We start from the raw sequence: 14165 nt of genomic DNA on the forward strand, positions 1-14165 counted from the left end.
GCACTTTTAATCATAACTCTCCAGTTCCAGAGCCCTGTTTAGGATCACTTAATTTCATTATCAGCCTGGGAACCACTGAATGCCAAACCCTGTCAATCACTCCCATCTCATTTGAGGATCAACAGAGGTCTAAGGAAGTGACAAGTCTTGTGACATATTATTTGCAATTAGCTCTCACACACGCATGTGCAATGTGCTACAGCCCCTCCTTCCACGAGGAAGGGGATCTATGTTCTCTCTTCTTCAACTTAGGTTGACCCTAAAACTTACCTGGACCACTAAAACATGATTGAAATGATATTGCTGACTTCTAGGCAGTGTGTTCACAGGTCATACCAGTGAGACAATTATCATCCCTGTGGGAAAAAAAAAGACAAAATAGTGTCCTCTTTCCTCCTTGAGATGGTGGGTACCATTTCCTTCTTCCATTCCCCATCGGTTGTGACTTGCATTTGAAATGTTCCCCAAAGGCTCTTGTGTTTAAATGCTTGGTCCCCAGCAGCTGCTGCTGTTTTCTTGGTTCTGGAGCTTTGGGGAGGTAGGGTCTAGCTGATGGACCTAAGTCAGTAGAGGCAGGATTTGATGGTTACAGACCAGACCTGTTTCTTGTCTATGCTTCCTGGTTAATGTTGAGGTGCCAGGAGCCCTGGCTTCACACTCCTCCCCACCCTGACCTCTACCATGCCTTCCCTGGCATGCTGGACTATACCTTCTCACACAGTGAGCCAAGAAAACATAAATCTGTCACCTTTTAAGTGGCTTCGGTCAGGCATTTGGTTGTAGCAATGTAAATGTAACTCATACGACCCACTTGCCTCTGGAAGGGAAACTTGGATTGCCTGGTATAAAAAGCTAAATGACTGAATTTTTAAAAAGGAAGGAAAGAATCGCGGCTCCCTCAGAATGAAGACAAATATACAGCTCGCAGTGCCATGCATCAATTTGAGTAGCAAATACCCAAAACAGAAATGATATTTATATAAGGAAACTAAGTAAGAAAGTACATCACCGTAGAGAAGGTTAAAGCAGAGATGGGGATACCGGCAAGGGCATCCATTCAGGAGTGCCGTGGGTGGATGTCTGCATGACAGGGGCCAGACAGCTCCTGGGCTGGCACTTCCCCTGAGCACCACAGACACGGCTGGGCTCAGTACCCGACTCTAGAAAACTCATTGCTCTCTCCCCCACCCTGCTCCCTAGAGTGCAGCCAATCAAACCCAGAGCCTTGCACATAGTAAACTTACTACTACTACTAGCCTATGAGCTTATCCCTAGGTAATAGTTCTTTGCAAAAATCGCTGTTCACATTTTTAAAGAAGCAGCAAGCAGCAAGAATTATTAACTACCTAACACAAGTCGTGAGAATTTTGCATATGTCAAATCCAATCTATGTGGTGGTGGTGGGGCAACTCACTATTATTACTATTTACTAATGGGAAAATGTATGCAGATGTGAAGTAGCTTGACTAATATTAGACAGCAAACAACTGACTTGTTTCAAGCCAGGTTGTCTCGGGCTATCATTAGTTCTCTATGCTTGGATGTTGGACTACCTGTCCTTGATTCTGGCAGGGTCGCCTGGGTCACTCAGCCGCTCCTTTCAGGTATATGTTTAGCAGAGCCTAAAGGGGCATCTGTGTGTGTGTTGGTGGGACAGTGACATTGAGTCCAAGGAAAAGTGGTGACAGGAACAACCTAGACTGGCTCCTCTCACTGGGTTCAGATGCCAGTTTAGATGGAGCCTGATCTCTCTCTCCTTCTTCATCCCTCTGTCTCTGCCTCTCTGCATGCCTGCATGTGTATACATGTTTATGAGTGTGTGTGTGTGTGTGCATGTGGAGATCAGAAATTGACATCCTTAATTTCTCCCCTTTAAAAGATATTTGTTTTTATTATGTTTTAATTGTGTGTGTGTGTGTGCACACATGCGTGCATATACATGTGTACAAAAGTGCAAGTGCCCATAGAGTCTACAAGGGGGCATGGATTCCCTGGAGCTAGAGTTATAGATGATTGTGATCTGCCCTTTATGGGTGCTGGGAATCAAACTTAGATCCTTTGCAAGAACAGTACATGCTCTCAACTGCTGAGCCATCTCTCCAGGCCCAAATTCCACCTTACTTTTGAGACAGTGTCTCTCACTGAACCCAGAGCATATCAGTTTGGGTCTATTAATTATCCTGTTACTTAGCCTAAAAGATTTACCTGGTTTTGTCTTCTGGATACTGGAATTAGAATCACTGCCACACTTGGCCTGTGTGTGTGTGTGTGTGTGTGTGTGTGTGTGTGTGTGTGTGTGTGTGTTGGGAGTAGAATTCAGGTTCTCAAGCTTTGTACTCACTAAGACAACTCCCCACCACCAACACTGATTGGAAGTACCTGGAAGACTTGAAGTCATTGTAGTAAGCAATGGCTATAAATTCATCTGCTCTAACCCAGCATCATTGGAAGGAACTAGAAACATCTGAGCATTCAGTGGTTACTTTGATCTGTTTTAAGTTTCTTATGTGGGGTGAGTAGGTAGGGGTGAGTGCGTGCATACGTGTGTGTGTGTGTGTGTGTGTGTGTGTGTGTGTGTGTGTGTGTGTGTGTGTGTGTGATGTCTCCCAAGAAAACTTTCATATACCACCCTCCCCCCACACACACACACTGAGAGTGTCTTGGTATCCTTGAAAGCAAGAAAGCAACATGATTAAGACTCATGTTTGCTTAGACCTTAGGCTTTGAGAAGGATTTCCTGAGACATCCTTGCCCCTGCCAATGCCTGCAGAAGTGTATCTTCCCAGTGGAGGGATGTGTCCTCGGAAGGGGGTGCAGGAGGGCCACTCTGTCGGCAGTCCAGTGGGCTCCTCCCTGTGCTCAATCCCTGACCCTCCACAGATGCTCCATCAAGGTCAGTGCTGCCTTGACCTTCAAGCCTGTCTGGTCCCTGCCTTTGCCTTCTGCTGGTCTGACCTTCGACACTTGTCTACCTCTCAAGTCCAGCTGGAACCCCGGACATCTGCTTTGATCTCTACTACCCTTCTCACTTGGTTCACGCTAGCTCATTCAACTCAGGGCAAATCTGTGAGATGTAACTACTTGACTCATATTCTAGCTCCTTCCTTCCTTCCCCTTTAAGGGGTCTTGCAGAGCTTGTCTCTTGTCTTCTTTCTCAAGGTACTAAATACATATCTTTGAGCCCTCTCTCTCTGTATGGATGAGGCTATCCTATACTACATCTCTTATGCTGTGACTTCCCAGTAGTAATTTTTAAAAGAAAAAGCCAGAAGTATTAGTGATAGACTAGAACTTAAGAATGATCCTACAGAGATTTCACAGACACATCGTAGCATCCCCTCTGGTTTATTAGTAGGAGAATACTAAGCACTGTAGAAATACTAAGCACTGTAGGACGTGTGTGAAGACTTCCTTGTAGGGGTCATAGTTCCTTACCTCCACATGTTCATTTATTACTCATCCATCTGTGGCTGTGTTTGTCAAACAAATGACCGTTTCGATAATAAAGTAAATTGATCTTTATGTGCCTGAGTGGATGTGGGACTTTTGTAACCAATAAAGTACAAATTAAAATAGAATATGGTAAGAGAAGTGTGATGATGAATGTTTATAATCCCAGCACTTGGAAGGCTGAGCCAGGAAGATCACAAGTTCAAGCCTAGTGTGGGGGTACATTTTGATTCTAGGTCAACCTGGGCTACCTAGTAAATAAGAGGATAGGATAGGATGGGATGGCATGGGATGGGGTAGGATGGGATGGCATGGCATGGCATGGCATGGCATGGGATAGAATGGGATGGGATAGGATGGCATGGGATGGGATGGGATGGATGGCATGGGATGGCATGGGATGGTATAGGATAATGAGATGGAGTAAGAATGGAATAAAAAAGAGTAGGCCAGCATAGAAGAAATTGAAGGGTGTTTTAGAATCCACTAGCTTAGTCATCTGGTTGTAGGGATGAAGTCTAGCTATTATATCTGAGAACTTGCTAGAAGTGAACGGGGAGCAGGCAGAAGACAGCCTAACCCCCAATTCTCTCACTAGGTTTTGGCTAGGACAGCCAGGCTGTAGGAAGGTTGATGACTGACTTGGTGTTATTCATTTGGAGACAGGAACTGGCTCAGAGTGGGGAAGAAGCCTGCAGACACTTCGTTCCTGTTGTTTGTTAAGCCCCACAGCCTCCCATGCCATCACCTCTTAGAATGATCTATGTTTGCACCCAACAGCTCCTATGTCATCCATAGGCGATTGCCATTAAGCCAGTGCCAGAAAAATTGACTATCTCAACAGGAATGAGTTCAGAACCTGTCTCTGGTGCCAGGAAGCCTAGACTTGGGCTCACTACTCAGCTGTTCCAGTTCCTAGTATGATTCATCTGGTTTCTGGGGAGAAGAGAGTGACAATGTAAACAATTGTTCTACATATTTCAAATATGAGTCTAGCTACACTCAGGTCCACAGTGCGGGTGTGAGGATCAGAGGGCAACTTTGGGGAGCTGGTTACCTCCTTCCTCCGTGTAGATCATGGGGCTGGACCTCATGTTGCCAGGTTTAGCTGCAGGTGGGTAAAGACCCACTTCACCTTCTCACAGGTCCCTGTGGCTTATTTCCTAAGCACAAGGAATCGTGTGGTACCTTCCTGAAAAACTCGCCCCAAGACCTTGATTTTAAGATCACACCAGTGCTAAGCAATACATTAGATGACGGAGCTTTAAGAAAGGTGTCTGCGCCACAAGCAGAAGTCAGAGAGGATCTGTGGCACTTACCCATCCTAGTCCCAGGGTCCAAAGTGAGTCATTCCATTTGAATTTAGAACTGAGAGAAATAAGGATGCTTTCTGAACATTAAATTTTAATGTGGATGTATAATAGATCAGAGTGGAAATGCCACAGAGTCATTTTAAGGAGACGGCGGTGGACAGCCGCTGCATTGACTATTCACCTTACAGCAATTAGCTAGTCACACTGTAGCGATCCCCACTGTAAAGGAAAACCTTGTCCTCCAGGAGAATCTCTATGGGAAACAAAGCTTCCTCCCTAGCAGGGGAGGGAGGATTAGCTGAAGAATTTTAACTGAGGAATGTCTCAGATACTATAGACCTTTAACATGTAAAGGATGTTGTCTATCTATTCCAAGTCCCACTGGTATGGCCAAGGTCACTTCATTCTGAAGTTTTCATGTGGTTGGATCTTGTGATTGCTAACATTGACTGTTGACGTGCCAGGATCTAGAGTTATTTCGAGACAAGCCTCTGCATGTATCTGTGAGGGTCTTTCCAGATTGGGTTAATTGAGGTAGGAAGGCCCTCCTTGAATGTGTGACATCATCCCATGGAGCGGGGTCCAGGACTGAATGAAAAGGAGAAAGTGAGCTGAGCACCAGCATCCATCTCCCTCTGCTTTCTGACTCAGGGTACAATGGGACCAGCTGCTCCACACTCCTTTCTCCGTGACTTCACCATTATGGTGTACTGTACCCCCAAACTGTGAGTTGAAACAAATGCTTTTCAAAGGTGCTGTGTGTGAGTGGGCGCACACGTGCAGGTGATCATGCTTGTGCATGCTCTCAGAGGCCAGAGGAGGGTGTCAGGTGCCATGCTCTATCCAGAGACTGTCACTGAACCTGGAGCTAGGCTGACAGCCACGAAGCCCCAGTGACTCTCATCTCCACCATCCCCACCCTCACAACACTAAGGCTTCAGATGCACACCCAGACACCCTCAGTTTTTTGCCAGGGTGCTAGGGATTTGAACTCAGGTTCTCAGGTTTGTGCGGCAGGTGCTTTTACTCACTGAGCCAACTCTCTAGCCCCATTAAGGTGTTTTTGCCAAATACTTGTCCCAGCAACAGGAACACGAATATACCATGCAACATATTCTCCTTGTTCTGTACGTGTGTTTCTGAAGCACTCGATATGCTGCCTCTGAATGCCTCTCTATAAATTGAAAACCTGCTATTTCATTTCAGACATTGAATCTGTAATGGTGGATAGTGTAAGTTTAGCCCTGAGAGAGAATTTGCTCTGCAGAGATGATAACCCATTTCTAGTCAGAGGGCTAGAAGGCAGAGGCAACATTCTGGATGATAGTCTATTTAAACAGGTCAGGATGGACACGCCATGAGGACTATCCGCAGAGAGCAATGTGGCTTCCCTAATATTATTTATGGGCAATAATTTCAAAACAATGCTTAATGGAAATATACACACAAATACTCTTTCAAAGATGAATTATGATGAAGTGTATCTATAGGAGACTTACAGATTACAGCTGAAGGAAGGCTTCTCAGTGAAGTCTGGGGGACAGAGACTTGGAGAAAGTGCAGAAGAGGCAGAATCTGCAAAGTGGTGGTGTGAAATGAGGACCTGAGTTCAATTCCCAGATCTCCTAGGGGAAAGAAAAGTCAGACATGGTGATGCAGACTTGGAATCTCAACATTGGGGAGGTAGAGACTGGCAGGACTCACTGCTTACCCAGGAAAGGCAGAAATCAAGACCTTGTCTCAAAATTGGCAAGGTGGATAGCCCCTGATGTAAACATCTGCTCTGCACATATATGTGCCACCCCCAACCAAACGCGCGTGCACACACACACACACACAGCCCCCTACCAACTAAAAGTACAAGGCCGGGCGGTGGTGGCGCACGCCTTTAATCCCAGCACTCGGGAGGCAGAGGCAGGCGGATCTTTGTGAGTTCGAGGCCAGCCTGGTCTCCAAAGCGGGTTCCAGGAAAGGCGCAAAGCTACACAGAGAAACCCTGTCTCGAAAAACAAAAAAAAAAACAAAAAAAAACCAAACAAACAAAAAAAAATAAATAAAAGTACACACATCACTCCCCCACCACAAACACACACACACACACACACACACACTCACACTGGCCCCCAACCAGCTAAACACAGACACACAGACATCATCCCCCCCCACACACAAACACACATTGCCCTCCCCAACCAACCAAATACACACAGACACACAGACACACACACATCATCTCCCTCAGCCAACCAACAACACAGATTGACACATACCACTGACAACAGGGAACAGGCTGTAACCACAGCAAGGATTTTTCACTCTGAAATGATGTCTTCAGTTACCAGAAAATGTTCTGCACCATTCAACTGCCCCTGATAAATAGAAACAAATTAAAAGTAAAAACTGAAAACTCTATGGCCTATGGTTTCATGGTTCCATCCTGCGGCAACTGGAGAGAAGAAATACAAGCTTATGTGGGAAAAGAGAAATTAACATCCCTCTCAAGACCAACATCTAGCCCAAGACCAGAGGTGCTTCTAGGAGGAATAACAGCCATTTGGTATGATTCCTTTGAAGTTTCTCATAATTTTTTTTGTGTGTGTACATATGTATGTATGTAATTGTGTGTTTGAGTGCATGTGTATGTGTATGAATATGGTTGCATGTGTGTGAATGTGTGCATGGAAGCCAGAGGTCAACAGAGGGTTTTGTTCCACAGGAAAAGTTCACCTTGGTTTTCAAGACAAGGTCTCTCATTGGCTGGTAGCTTGCTGGTTAGGCCAGTGGCCTGACTGTCTCCATCTCCCTAGCATTGAGATTATACACTACTACATATGGCTTCTTTTTTCTTTCTTTCTTTCTTTCTTTCTTTCTTTCTTTCTTTCTTTCTTTCTTCCTTCCTTCCTTCCTTCCTTCCTTCCTTCCTTTCTTTCTTTCTTTCTTTCTTTCTTTCTTTCTTTCTTTCTTTCTTTCTTTCTTTCTTTCTTTGAGACAGGGTCTCATTCTGTAGCTCTGATTGGCCTAGAACTTACATTGTAGAGCAGGCTAGCCTCAGACCGAGATTCATCTGTTTTCTCTGCCTCTGAGTGTCAGGATTAAAGGTATACACTACCACAACTGGCTGGCTTTTTAAAAAATGAGATTTAAGAATTGAATGCAATGCTTTATTGGCCAACCTTTTTCCCCAGCTCCATCGGATTCCTCTCTCTATTATAAGAATTAAACCATTCACTCTTCCTCCAATCATTTTCTTTTTCAAGAGCTTAGTTCAGAGGCCCAGGCCTAGCCCCATGGTTGCTGGGATCACTGGAAAGTCAGGGCTTGTATTTAACTAATTTTAGCACTGTCTTTAGAGTTTTTATACAGTGACATGAGAAGTGATTCACCCAAGTAGGCCATCTTTAGAGAACTTTCCGGAAAGTGCTACTCAGTGTGTTTCATGGGCTAGAACCATGTCATATGGTTATTCCCTGCACCCCCAATGTCCACAGAGAATTCTGGTAGATTTTAAAAGATGATCACTTAGCAGGGCAATCTCAGATGGAAATTAAAAATATGGGAACTTCTAAGTTCTGCTGTGGCTTGCCAAGAGAAACTTGGCACTCCACCATACACGTCTAATCCCTCATTCCTCATTCTCAAGCAGCCATCAATACATATCACCCCCCCCCCCCCGACAGGGTTTTTTTCCCAAGCATCTTTCTTCCTGTGAATGTCTTTCCATAGCTTTCTTTGTCCTCTAGAGGAAGAAAAGATGTCCCGAACTCGCACTTGGTCGGACTTGATCTGTCTATTATCTAGGCTTGGTCTATTCTTCCAGATTTGCATCTTCTAGCTCCACCTTTCATTTGGTTTTACAGGAGTGAACAGCACTGTGCATTTGAAATCCTCTGTTCTTGTTGATGCCTCTTCAGGTAAGAACACTGAAGGTGAGTGAGGTTCATTTACCCAACTTTCATTGCTCAGAGTCATAGATGGTTGGGGAGGTACTTCTGAGAATAAAATGTAAAAGACAGGATTAGGGCTATAATTCAGTGGAACAGTGCTTGTCTAGAATCCCCCAGTGAGGGGCTGGTAGTATGGCTCAGTGATGGAGCACCTGCCTAGAATTCCCCAGTGAGAAACTGGGGGTGTGGCTCAGTGGTAGAGCACTTGCCTAGAGTCCCCAGGTAAGGGGTTAGGGGTGTGGTCTTAGTAGCTTGTATCCTGTGTTCTCTGAATCATGTAGCTATAAGATGAGCTAGAAAAATTACACCAAGGTTCTGCTATTTGTGTGAACTGTGTGTGTGGGGGGGGAGGAGGGTCTTCTTTAGTTATTGGTTTATTTCAGAAGTCCTTTTTTCTGTAATTTTATAACTGAACTTTACATAGAAAATGTTCATTTGTTAACACAAGAAGCTTAAGCCTGGGGAAGGAGAGAAGGACATTAGCAATAGCTGTCTAAAAAAATCCTGCTTAGATCTTTTCAGGTCATAGATATTTTTTTTTCTGGTCCCCAAGGAAGATGGTCCAGGACAGTGATTTTCGCTGTAATATCTGAAGTCAGGCTGTCTGGTTTCAAACTCTAGTTCTACTTTTGTGACCGTGGATTGAACATTTATCTTCCCCACATCTCGGTTTCCCCAAATGCAATGTAAAGGTAACAGTTCTCTCTTTGATGGAATTAAGGGGAAATTGCAAGCATGTATGATAGACCCTGGAACCTAGAAAGAAGTCTACCAGGTTAAACAAGGCTCTAGGATTATATTACAGTACTAGGATGGAACCACGTTCCCTGAGCCACACTCCAGACCCTCACTGGGGGATTCTAGGCAGGTGCTCTACCACTAAGCCACATCCCAGCCCCTCACAGAGGGATTCTAGGAAAGTGCTATTCTACTGAATTATAGCCCTAGTCTACTAATTGGCCCATACTGGCCTGGAATGTATGATTCTCTTACCTGCCCCCCCTCCCAAGTATCTAGGATTATAGAACTGTGCCACCAGACCCCACAGGTCTCTTGCCTTATACCCCAACAGCCACACCTTAGTGCAAGAAGATTGGCAGATGTAGAACTGGCCTTGTATCCAAGAGGAAGAAAAGAATGTTCTGTTGAACAACTTAGGCTCCACCACATCCCCTCAGCAGTTCTGTAATGATCTCATCATCTAAGGATGCAGCGGGGCTGTGAACATGTAAAGACGCCTCTCAGAAGTACTTGTTAAGGAAAGGGTACATTCTTGTTCTCTGGGGGAATGCTCTGCTTGCTGCCGACTTTTCTCTGCCAGTTTTGATTGTGACATCAGCATCTGGTATTAGCAGCTCAACAGGAAAGAAAAAAAAAACTCTACACTTCCTGAACCATCCCCAGCAAGCTTCTCCTGATGCACAGGAGGGCTGCAGCTGGGAGGTGATGGAGGGAGCATATGGCTTTAGGGAAGCCCATTTGGTTCACTTAGCAGAGTTCCATGGCCTGTGAATGTTCAACACATTTTAACATTAAAGACGTCAAGCAGCTGGCTCCATTCCTGCCTCCTGCATGCTGGCTGGCTCTAAGATGGGCTGTGTGGAACCAGAGACATGGGGCAGATGATCCTGGTGAGGCTGACAGACAGGAACAGAGCAAGGGACTTTCTGAATGCACCAGCCCCTCCAAAGCATCCCAGTTCAGGTTTTCTGCAAATGTCAATGTCATTTGCTGAAGTGAGGGAGGCTACACTCCTTTGAATAGAAGGCAAACCAACTCCTTTCAGTCTAGGGGCTTCTTTGAGGCAGAGAAAGAAATTAGGATATTAGGTGTTGTAATGCATGTAAGTTATCCTACAAGTTCTCCATCGAGATAAGAGGAGATGGGAGAATCCCCAGAAACTCATGGGCTACCTAGTCTGATATACTGGGTGATAAACAACAGGAGACCCAGTCTCAAACAAGGTGGAAAATGAGGACTGAGACCTGAGGTTGTCCTCTGTCCTCTACATGTGTGCCATGAAATGCAGCACCTACATTCGAATACATGAACACGCAAGAGCACACAAAATGATTTAAGAAAAAGATAAGCTTTGGAGTATATTTGAATAGTATATGCATGTGGGAATCTAGTTGAATCTTGCTGAATGGTAAGGTTTTAGGAAGAGCTGCTGCTAGTCTCCTGAGATAGAGCCTTGTGTAGGCCGATCTTTCTCTCTATAAAGGAGCCATTGGGCATGATGGTTAATGCATTGGATAAGGACCTGGGCTGTCACTGCTCTTCGTGAGGACACAGGCTGTACAAGGGATGCTCAATCCTCTGAGCTATCAGGAGTCCTGGGTAGAGACAGGGCACAAGTGATCCCTCCCTAGAAGGAAATAAGGAGATCTGACATCCAGGAACCAGAGTTTGGAGGTATCTACACAGAGGTGGAGGGAGGGTCATGCCATCTGGTAGACATGGCTGGGAAAGAGGAGGAGACAAAAGTTCTCTACAGAATTCCTAGTTAGATGGAGACATTCTAACCAGGCATGCCCAACCACTTGGCATTGTTATGTAATGTGGGCATTTATAAAGTTCAAATACAAGAAATATGCAATTGAGTTACATCCCACCCTAATATCTCACAATGGACCAGTGATGGGTGAGAGAGCCTTCAGTTTTATGATATAGTCATTTCTTTCTTTTTTTCCCCTTTTGGTTATTTTTTAAATGAAGGCTAACTGAATCTGCCAGTTCAAAATAAAACTGGGAGACCCTCAGTGGCGTGCTCAGTCACAAATGGGACATCTATTACATCACATCCCACCAAGGCTCATGGATCATCAAAGAAGAGGGTGAAAAGATCGTCAGAGCCAGAGGTTGGGAAGGCCAAAGTGCTGAAGTGTCTTCTGGACATGAGAGAACCCTGGCACTCATGAACTCACAGACGATGTGGTTATGGCTACACACACAAGATCTATACAAGGTCAAACCAGCCAACATTGCAACATGGATGGGAAATGGCTCCCAAGCCACCCCTAACTGAGGAGCTCTTAACATTGATGACTTCTAGGAAAGGGAGAGGAGGAGAGGGAGAGGAAAGGAAGTTTCCTTTAAGGCTTTGCTCCCAAGCCGGTCAACCATGCTCCAGGGCACAGCCTTATGTACAGGAGTATATGTTTAGCACAAAATGGACTCAGTGAGTTATTTTCAAAAAGTAGGAGAAAGACACATGGTGTTGGGATGGGTGGAGAGGTGGGGGTAGGTCTAGGAGGAGTTACGGGGAAGAGTCATGAGGTGATGATGATCAAAATACATTAAATGAGATATTATACTTTAAAAATGTATTCTAAACTGGTTGGCAAAGAGAGCTGAGCTGTGGTGACTCTTTATTGTGAAACTCTACATGAAAATATAACAATTTTTAGATATGTTTTTTAAAAAGGAAAACTGACTCAAAATGCAACATAGATGATGCCTGAAAAATGACACCCAAGGTTGATTTCTGATAGCTACACACATATTCACACACATGCACATACCTGGGTGGTCCACACATGTGTGGACATACACATGTGTATGCATGTGCATGCATACACACACGCACACACACACACACATACATTCACCCCATCCCTTTTTTATTGAGTTTATGTCTCCCAGGCTGGTCTTGAACTCCCAAATACTGGCCTCCCAAGTACTGAGTTCACAGAAATGCTAAGTAACACATCAATCGTCTTGGTTTTACATGTAGAAGCTTAGTAAATTTGAGCCAGGTGTGGGGAGTGAGGAAAGGTGGCCATTACTTCAGGGCGTCACTGCCTCATTCCTAATTCCATGGAGATTGCTTCAGTTTCCTGCCCTCTGTATGAGTGTAAGGCACCCTCCAGCTATTCTTACTCCATTCCTTTTCTCTTGATATTCACAGTTTTCCACCAAACTGAAAGATCACACATTTGGGCTCAAAGGGTGTATGGAGGCAAATCCTTCTTCTGGGTAAGTGATTTATTAGGAGACATATTAATGCCGTGGAAAGACAGCATGGATGGGTCTATGAATGGAGTTCAGGTCCTAATGCCATGTAGCCAGCATGGTGGAGGCTCTGTAGAGAGGTCAAGTCCATGAGGTAGAGTGTGTGTGGGTCTCTTTTTGTAGATCTCAGAGGAAGGGAGACGTTTCCCAGCATTAGTTGATGATAGTAGCCTATAGTACAAGCTTATAGTCAGATTGTCTCTGATGCTGGGGTAAAAAGGACGGGAGATGAGGCGCTTTTTTATTGCAAAGAAATGAGGAAAGGATCTTAACAGTTGTGATTTTGATGATGTAGGGGAGATGGAGAGAAAGGGAACATTTAGTTGAGGTATACCCATTATACCTGAAGAAGATGTGCAATGATAGCCTTCTGATGTCTTATTCTGGTAGCCTGGGTCTGTATACTCCTAGGGGGAGTGAAAATCTTGCTACTTTCTGTAATCCAGTCATCTGAGGAGTCAGTTAAATAATCACAGTTTCACAGAGAGGGTCTCTTCCTAAAGGGGCCTCGCTGCTTCCTTTTCAGCAGCCATGAGTAGTGGAAGGGGGAAGAAGTTGTTCACATGGGCATGGCCTGATTAACCCTTAGCCCCAAACCTAACAAAACCCCTCTATGCTATCTCATTATGCTTTTGGGTACACACAAAGTATAAAGCTGGGCTCGTTGCCATCGGCTTTCCTGTTCCATTGAGAAAGTGGCCCAGAACTTTTCTGGTTTCCAAGGACTGCCACGTTCCACATGGGGCGTCCCTGAGGAATGTAACTAATTAGCATTTGTGCAATGAATCCTGTGGCTGAGGTGAGAGCCACCCAGAAAGGGCTAGGTATAATCACTGTTACATCTGTGGCTTTACATAATTCCCAGTCCACCCTGGAATGATTTTTTAAGCCTGGTTAATTGGGGAATTACAGTGTGCAAGTTCTAAAAGCCAGCTGTGGGTTTTAAGTGCCATGCACATTTCTGTAGGTGGTACTGAGCTGGGCGTAAATGTTGATGGATGTGTTAGAGAAATTACAGTTCAGGTTCTCGTGCAGCTGTTGGGAAGGAGGACTAGGCAAAGGGTATTTCTAAGCAGATGTGTAATTAGCAATTAGATAATTTTAAAAAGTCATCCAATCAATATTTATGCATGGATGGAAGAACTTGCATTCCCTGTACATCTGTGATCTGAGTAAAACTAGAACATCAGCCTACGTAGCCTGTAATAAGGTTGGGCTAGAAGTCAAAAGATCCCAAAAGAAGAAACATAAAGTGATGATTTCTGGCACCTTGGAGGTACTTACTAAGAATCTGTGAATAAATGAATGAATGAATGAATGAATGAATGACACTAGTAACTTTCAATCTCCCATTGTCTCTTGGATGAGATTCCCCTCCCTCACAGGAGATTTTTATAGTTGTGTATCAATTTCCTCTGGGTTGAAACAGTCCCTGGGGAGGGAG

The 14165-nt window shown here is 44.7% G+C and overlaps 1 long non-coding RNA gene across 4 annotated transcripts in view; it reads left to right on the forward strand.

Moving 5' to 3' along the window:
* LOC131898381 (uncharacterized) overlaps window positions 1–14165 on the forward strand; it is a 43429-nt gene that overhangs the window by 14313 nt on the left and 14951 nt on the right. For 2 of the 4 annotated variants that reach the window (XR_009375914.1, XR_009375915.1), the window contains exons 2-4: window positions 8621–8674; window positions 11426–11568; window positions 12618–12685. This is a non-coding gene — a long non-coding RNA (uncharacterized LOC131898381). Of the gene's footprint in view, window positions 1–8620; window positions 8690–11425; window positions 11569–12617; window positions 12686–14165 lie in introns of all 4 variants that reach the window. The other 2 variants (XR_009375916.1, XR_009375917.1) reach the window with 2 other exon arrangements.

This window comes from Peromyscus eremicus, chromosome 23 (genome assembly GCF_949786415.1).
Source record: "Peromyscus eremicus chromosome 23, PerEre_H2_v1, whole genome shotgun sequence".
Lineage (NCBI taxonomy): Eukaryota > Metazoa > Chordata > Mammalia > Rodentia > Cricetidae > Peromyscus > Peromyscus eremicus.